Source organism: Equus caballus, chromosome 1, assembly GCF_041296265.1.
Source record: "Equus caballus isolate H_3958 breed thoroughbred chromosome 1, TB-T2T, whole genome shotgun sequence".
Taxonomy (NCBI): Eukaryota; Metazoa; Chordata; class Mammalia; order Perissodactyla; family Equidae; genus Equus; species Equus caballus.
The window spans coordinates 14362532-14371030 of NC_091684.1; the positions used below are offsets into that span (position 1 = coordinate 14362532).

General features: G+C 49.4%; 1 long non-coding RNA gene across 1 annotated transcript; it reads right to left on the reverse strand.

The window, feature by feature from the left end:
• Positions 1-2610: 2610 nt before the first annotated feature.
• Positions 2611-8046, reverse strand: LOC102149370 (uncharacterized). Its single transcript, XR_002807215.2, has 3 exons — positions 7979-8046; positions 7171-7457; positions 2611-5959 (listed from the first exon to the last, which is right to left on the reverse strand). It is a non-coding gene; the product is annotated as an uncharacterized lncRNA (long non-coding RNA).
• Between the last annotated feature and the right edge of the window lie 453 nt (positions 8047-8499).

Here is an 8499-nt window from a genome sequence, read left to right on the forward strand (position 1 = left end):
ACCTATTAGCAGTCACTCCTGTTCTCCCCTCCCCCAGCTCCAGGCAACCACTAACCTTTCTATCTCTGTCCATTTCCTGTTCTGGACATTTCATATCAATGGAATCATACAATAGGCCGTCCTTCAAGGCTGGCATCTTTCACTTAGTATAATGTTCTCCGAGCTTATCCTTATGGTAGCTTGTGTCAGCACTTTATTCCTTTCCATGGCTGAATAATCTATCGTACCACATTTCATTTATCCATTCCTCAGTCGTTGCGCATTTGGGTTGTTTCTTCTTTTTGGCTGTTATGATGAAAATCTGCGTACAAGTTTTGTGTGGGTACGTGTCCTTATTCCTTGTTCTCATAAATTTATATGCCTCGTTGAATCCTCAGACTCTGACGAGGTAGGTAACGTTATTTTCCCTAAGGCTCAGAGAAGCTTATTAACTTGCCCAAGGTCACACAATGTGTAAGTGGTGGAGCTGAGAGAGGAACTCGGGCCGTCTTGCTCCAGAGCCCACGCCCATAACCACACTGCTCTGTTACCTAGAATGCCTGGCACAGTCGAAAGTATGTAAGGAATGAGCGGCTGAGTGAGACAGGGGCCCTGCTCTGGGAGACTTGTAAGGGGGTTGCCTTCTTGCAGACAGCTTCTCTCTGATTAATCTCCGCAATACTCTCGGGGCTGGAAACAGGTAGAGAAGGCTGGCTGGAATCAGCTGTTGAAAAGTTGGATGTAGTGGATGCCTATTGCTTAATGGGACACTTCCCGCCGGGGCTGAGGCTGCGGGTTCCTCAGGGAGAGAAGAGTCAGCACTGGGGCCTGAGAGATTTGAGAAGTTACAGAAAGCTTCCTCTTCAGAGAGGCAAACAGGAAATCTGCTTTTTTGGTTGTTTTTTTAAGTGAGTCATGTTGAAGGTGTTTTGTGTGACATCTCTGCCTGCGGTCCTGGACTGCCTTGTCCATGTTACCTGTCTCGGGACCACCAGAGGCTGATTCTGGGGTGGGTTCTGGAGGCAGCCTAGCTGAGTCATCTAGAACAGCTACCAGCGGGCAAGTGCAGTGGCTCCTGGCCAGTGACATCCTTGTCCTGGCTCTAGGGAGCAGGGAGCTGATTCCCAGAGACAAAAGGCACGTCAGACCCCAGCAGACCTCGTCCCCACAGCCCTGCCGCTCTGTTGTGCCCTCTGCAAGGCCAGCGTCGATGAGCTTGCTCACCAGCTCTTCCCGGCCCTTGTACCAGCACCTGCTCCATAGGCACTGCGATGTTTTGGGAGGTGGCACTGACTTTTACAAACCAGACTGTCACCTTTTTGTCCCTGACTCAGAAAGTTTCAGGTTCACAGAATTAAGTGCAGACTTCTCCGCCTGGTACTCAGCTCTCTCAGGCCCAGCTCCTGGCTCCACTGTCAGCTCTAACCACTTGGCTTTCCTGCCCACCTCTCCCTCCACTCACCCCTTTGCCAGGCATTCTGGGTGTCAGCCTCTCCACCCTCCCTGCACAAACCCATTTTTCTTCTGCCTCTGGGTCTTTGCTCAAGCTGTTTTCCCAGCCTGGAACAGCCCCTGTGGACTGTCGCAGATCATTCCTGCCTCCTCCAGGAAACCTTCCCAGTCCCATTGGCTACAGAGAATCTCTCCCTTCCTTCCTAACCATGTTACTCCCACCTCTCGTAGCACTTCCCCCTTGCCTGCAGCTGTGAGAGTTATCTATGTGTGTCTGCTTCCTGGGGGGCAGGGACAAAATTGCATTAGTATCTGCTCTCTCCCCAGGCCTCATATAGCGTCAGATGTAGGTGTTCATAGGAGGTGTTCCGTAGATGGGTTGTTGGACTGAACTGACCATCTCTAGTATCATTTACTGTTTGAAGTCTTAATCTCAGGCCATAAAGATCTAGCTCCTTCTTTATAATCACGGCACAGTAGTCTATCATATGGGTGGACCAAAATCCACTCAGCCAGATTTGGCCAACTGAAAGTCATTTAGGTTGTTTCCAGCTTTTGGGGGTTACAAACACCTGTGCTGTCTTGCTGTACCTCAGTGAGTATACCCATCGGGGGGCATCTAACAGAGCTGCTGAGTCAAAGGGCATGTGCATATGAGACATCCACAGAAACTGCCAGAAAGGTTGCACCTGTGCCTCTCCTCCCAGCAGGCAGGAAGGCGTGGCTGGTCTCCCAGCACAGGCAGGACCTGAGACAGCTTAGCTGCTCGTCCTGGGCTGTTGGGGAGCTGTCCTCCTCGGCTCCCGCTCGCTCCTCCCGCCTCGGCTCTGTCTGTGGTCAGGTCTCGGGGCTCCCAAGCCACTGAAGCAAAGCCGGCACCTTCAGCGAGCTCATTGTTTGGCATCAAGGATACTCAAAATCGAATCAATTCAGAAGTTGCGTGAATTCATGCGTTCCTTTTAAGCTGATCTAACCAAGTCAATCTGGTGGGATGTATTCAGATTTCAATACCCTCTTAATTTCTTGGTAGAAAAGAGGAAGAGAGATTCATTTGGAACCATTTCTACAATTTTGGTGGAAGATGTGACTCAGGGCCACTTATCCAAACACAGCAAGATTGGAATACATAAGGTAAGGTGGATGGGGCCAGGGTCAGAGGGCCACGCAATCACAGAGGCTCTTGCAGGCCCTGTAGGACACAAGGTTGTCCCTGTGTGAGTGGCCCCTGTCCACCTCGCCCACCACTCCCCCTCCTGCCACTTCCCCCTCCCCCACATGCTCCAGACAGGTGCACATGCTCCCAGTCTTTGGTTAGGCCTTGTGACCTTCACCCGCGCTGTGTCTCTCTCTGGACCTCTCTTGCCTGCTCTCCACATGGCTGACTCCCTCTTACCCTTTAGGGCTTGGCCTGGGGGTCATCTGCTCAGAGAGGCCGGCCCTGACTCTGTGAGCGTGCCCTCCCCCGACTCTTCTGAAGGACACTCTGGTTAGTCTCTTCACACCACCAGTTGGTCCTTATTCATGCATATTTGTTTGTCGTCTACCTCCCCCACCTCTAGGGCCTCAGCGCCACGTCTGTCAGTGCATCGCCCAGTGCCTAGCGCGGGGCCTCATGCAAGGAGTTACCTGGCAAATGTTCATGGAATAAGCGGATACTGCTATGGATGAATGGCCAGATTAGGAAAAGGGGGAGGGAAAAGGGAACAATTAGTGGAGACCTGCAGGGATGGCAAATGAGTTCCTCCACCAGACAGCAACGGAGGGGGGTCTGCTCCTGGAGGGGACAGGCTAGTCGGCAAGTGCCACTCATAACCTCGGAGGTCCTGGTCCCTCTGGGAGATGGAGCCAGCAAGAGGGCAGATCCCACAGGGTCGGAGCTGGGAAGGATTCCTGGCTGCTTCTGAACTGTGCCAAACGGGCCGAGAGAGCAGTGAGCACAGGAGATGGACGCAGGGGTTTACAGGCACCCAGGCGTCCCGAGCAGCAGGAGAAGAGGGTACAGCATGGGGGGCTGTGCCTTGGGGGAGGGTGCCAGGAATTCTCAGCATCAAGCAGGAGCCTATAGCTAACGTTTGGTGCAAGTGTTAGAGGGGGTCCCCCACCGGACGATTGGAGAAGCATTGTATGCGTCGACACCCCTAATCTGCCTCTTCTGGAACAAATTTAGGCTGTCATGCGCCAGCTACTGAAAAAATCATTTGAGCCACCCAAGATGGTGCTGCCTGCCAGGTGACAGGGCACCGTGAGCAGTTGCCGCTTTTGTTCAACAGGACACATGTGACTGTTGCAAAGTTTCATTGCGTTTTGCCCGTGTTGTTTTAAAAAAAGAGTGAAAAGGGGCTGGCCCCGTGGCCGAGTGGTTGAGTTCGCGCGCTCCGCTGCAGGCGGCCCAGTGTTTCGTTGGTTCGAATCCTGGGCGCGGACATGGCACTGCTCATCAGACCACGCTGAGGCAGCGTCCCACATGCCACAACTGGAAGAACCCACAACGAAGAGTACACAACTATGTACCGGGGGTGCTTTGGGGAGAAAAAGGAAAAAATAAAATCTTTAAAAAAAAAAAAAAAAAAGAGTGAAAAGTAGAAAAAAAAAAGTGCTCACATGAGAGAGATGCACCTATCACTTGCTTAAAGCAAGATTTCCATCTTTAAAAGATGGAAATCGTTAACCAAAGTGGCCAATCTTTGGCTTATTTACATGCTCATTGGATTTAAGTGGATCTACCATAGACTCAACAGCAAAGAAAAAAACAGCATGAAAGAAAATGCTATCAATATTTGACTGGAGTTTAAAAATATTTTTTAACCTCTCAGGATCAGGGCCACTACTAGCCGATATGGTGTCCTGTGCAAATCAGAAAAAGGGACTCCTTGTTTTCTCAATAAATACAACTCTGCACCAGAGTACACAGCCGGATGTCAGTCCCCACTTACCCTCTTGGCTGGGTGCCCTCGTACAGTGAATAACCTGCCCAACTGTACAGTGCTGTTTGGGATGGAACAACCACGTGTAATGTGTCAGTCTTTTGCTCCACTTCTATGCAGTTACTTTTATACATGTTTTCACATTTATAAAAGCAGAGGACTGCCTATACACAGTATTTCCTGTTCATTTATTCTTTAAGGTAGACAACTTGTTTCATATTCAAGATATCCCTAGGGGAGTGGAGAATCCAGGACCACAAAACTAACTATGAAAATTGCCCAGAGGGTGGTGCTCTACCAGGGCTCATGCTCCCCTCCCTCAGCAATTCTGCTGCCCTTTGGACTGCAGGAGCTGCTCTTCACCTTGTTTCCTAGTCTTTGTATCATTTCTTCCTCCTCCTATGGATTCTCAACTCTCTGAGGATGAGAGCGATTTGTCTTGTCCTTTACTTCCAGCAAACAGCACAGAGACCTGTGAGAGTTTACTGGTTGTGCTTTGATAGAAAATAAAAAGAATTGCTGGAATAATTATTGTCATGATGCAGAAGAATTGAAATATTTTCTCCAGGCACTTGCCCCTCTGGACTCTTGTCGCCATTTGGGGCTAAGCGACACTCGGCAGTTTGATTTGCTTCCTTTTCTTATTCCTTCCAGCGGCTGATGGGAAAACCTTTGCTGACACCAAGAGGGCTTGTGGGTGACGGAAGATTGTTAAGCATCAGATCTTATTTAGGCTTGAGTCACGCCTTCTCTAAAGGATTGCATTCAGGAGCCGGGAGTTTCTAGCGCTTTCCTTGAAGAGAGGCACTGTATGTTTTCTTTAGTTAGTTCCTTTCTGGCTGTACCAGGAGCAAGGACTGGGCTTTGGGATGAGTCAAATGAGAGCAAAGGTCAGGTGTGGGGAAAAATTAGAACCCACAGTGATGGTAAATGTGATGGCATTTGGGCAGTGCCCCAGACGGTGGGATGTGTTGGACATGTCCTCTTAAGTAAGGAATAACTCTGGGATAGACTTGGAAAAGCCAAAGGACCCATCTCAGTTTGCCACATAGTGGAGCCGCGTCAGCCTGGATGCCGCCCCAAAGAGGAGTGAGTTGTGTGTATTTCCCTCACGTTGGCAAAGCAATGACTATTTCTGCATACTCTCCTGATTTCTTAAACCCTGGCTGCTCCTTCTACGCTATGTTTTATGCCACGGGCCCTGAGGTAATGTGTTTCCACTTCTCCCCCAGTAGAACACCACTCATTTTAGTTTAATGCCCTTGTTCTTGACATTGTCCATCTCTTCCTCCCGTCTGAGAGTCAGGAATAAAACTTACCTCATTCAGGAAATGGGGCGCTGGCTCTCGGGGTGAGGGAAAGGAACTCGCAATGCATAGATACACTTCACATGGTTGTTTCTGATGAGGATGGAAAAGTTAATCTCTCATTGAACTCCACCGGGACGGCTGGGTTCTGTGCTGCCTCTCTCAGCAGCTTTCTGGATCTCTGTGGGCTTGGAGCAGCCCCTCGTGGGACTCACCCTCCTCTTCTGTAAGACAGGCAGGAGCTCCAAGTCTCCTACAGACTTGCTATTCCAAGGGCGGTCCTGGGACCAGCTGCATCTGTAACACCATGGAAATTGTAAGAAACACACAAAAATCTCAGGCACCGCCCCAGAACCACTGCATTTTGACATGATCCCCAGGTCATCTGTTTGCACAGTGAAGGTTGAGAAGAGCTACTCTGAAGCCCCGTGTGGCTATAAAGCTTTATGATTCCGCAGGAAGGTCCCCAGTAACAATAGCCAAAATATTTGAGCCCTGACTCTATGCCAGGGCCTCTCACACGATCTCATCTCAGTGGGCACAAGCCTGAGGCAGGGGCAATCGTGATGCAGATTTTACAGGCGAGGAAGCTGAGACTTGGCTCAGAAAAGCTGGGCTCTGCCACTGAGGTCACCTAGCTGAGTGGGGACAGAGCTGGATCCGAAATCTAGTGGGCCTGACTTCAACTACCGCACGTGCAGCATTGCTGTGGGGTCCAGGCAAGGCTTCAGAGAAGAGCTGACACTGGAATTTTGCATTGCCAGATGATGAGGAGGTTGCCAGCCAGTAAATGGGAGAGAGACATTCCAGGGGAAAAAAAGAGCGAGGGCCGTGGCCCAGGGATGGGAGAAAGTTTGGCAAGTCCAGAGAGTGGCCTGAAGTTTTGCTTTAACAAAATGAATGATAATTTAGCATGAGCCGGTTTCTGCTGAGCACAGCGTGGGAAGAGGAGGAGAGAGTCACGTGACCTAAATTATCAGCAAGTTTAGATAAAACCTAATGACAATTTAATGTGTTTCTGAAGGTACTGTCTACTGAAGTGAAATGGATCATACTAAGCGAATGTACCATATGCTCGTTGTGCTGGAGAAAGATCATTCTTGTGGATTGCATTTGCTTTATATGATTTAGCTGCCACTACTTAAAAAGGGTCAATTTCACCCTGGCCACATAAGTGTAGTAGACCCCGGGAGTTCCTCCTTGGAAGGAGGGACCACCACCAAGGGAACTTATGCTTGGCGAGATTCTTCCCACATTTACCTATCAGCCTACGCTTCTGAAATTGGGTCCTCACATCGCTGCGCAAAGCATCACAGAGTCACATGGTGGGGCCAGAAGTCATGTCATCACATATTTGTAGCCATGGTGAAAACCCTCAAAATCAAATTTCGGAAGTGTGCATGGGAGCAAACATTTTTTAAGCCCATCTTTAAAGATTTTGTTAGAGGCCTTGCCCCAGTGATGAATCACTAGATAAAAACATAAGAAAGAGAAGAAAATCAACACACCCTTCTCTTTAACTTGGATTTTCCTCTTCTGAGGAAGCATCCGGATCAGGCAGGAAGAGTTGAGCTGTAAGGAACAGAAACTGTGAGGAAACACGGCCTGAACAACGAGGATGTGTAACAAGCAGCCCCGAGATAGGGCAGCTCCAAGGCTCACGAGGGGACGGCTCCTCAGCGACATCTGGGACTCAGGATCTTCCTCATCTGTCCTCCTCAGAATGTTAGCCTGTCCCGTTGTCAGCTCCCCTCATGGTTCCAAAATGGCAGCAGCAGCTCCAAAAGTCTAGAGGCTTAAAAAAAGGAAGCACCATCTCGTGAGTTTCTTTTAAAGAGAAGCCTTTCCAGAAAGCCCCTAGCTGACTTCTCACATGTCATACAACACAGCATGATTACATACAACACCAGCAACCTACAATTGGCTTCGATTAGTCAAGACTCGCTCCCTGCGGTTGAAGAGGACACCTTCCCTGAGCTCTTGTCTGGGCTGGGCAGAGGGTGAACTCCTGAAAAGAAGTCAGGGCTCTCCCAGCAGGAAAGAATGGCAGGAGGCATGGATCTGGGGAGGCAACCAATAGGATTTGCTATGAATAGTCACATATTCATGGTAATGAAAATGTTCTTGAAATTCTGGAATCAGGGGGTGCGATGCTCAACTACTGGCACAGAGGCACTGCTTAGCAAACAACTACAAAATTTCAGAGGCACCAAAAAAAGGACCATTTATTTAACCCATGGGCCTGTGGGTCAGCTGGTGGTTGTCTAATCTAGACTGTGTGTGGCTGGGGGTGGCTCAGCTCCACCTGACTCTCACCCCACTCCTGTATCCAGCAGGCTCTCTTGAGCATGTTCTTCTCATGGAGATGGCAGAGGAGCAGGAGCCCAAACCCCAGTGAGTGAGCCTGTTTCAAGCCTCTGCTTGCATCATATCTGCTGATCTCCCATTGGCCAAAGCAGGTCCCATGGCCAAACTCAACATCAAGGGGCTCCACCCATTTAGTGGGAGGTGCTGCCGAGTCCAACGGCTGAGGGTGTGGGTACAAGGAAGGGTGACAAATTGGAGTCAGTGATGCAATCTACCACAAGGGGAAACAAAATAATGATTCAAAAAGAAAATTAAGGGTAACAATACTCCTGTTTTTAAACTTCACTTTAAAGATTCGAAGCCTTTCTTTAGAATATAAAAGAATTTGGGGATCTGCAGGTGAATATAAACATTGAAAAATTGCATGTGTGTGTATGGATTGCAAAGGGCCTCACAAAGCAGATTTTTCCAGCTCCAAATGCTACCAGCATCTGTGGTTGTCATGACACCAGGTATCAGCGTATGAGTTT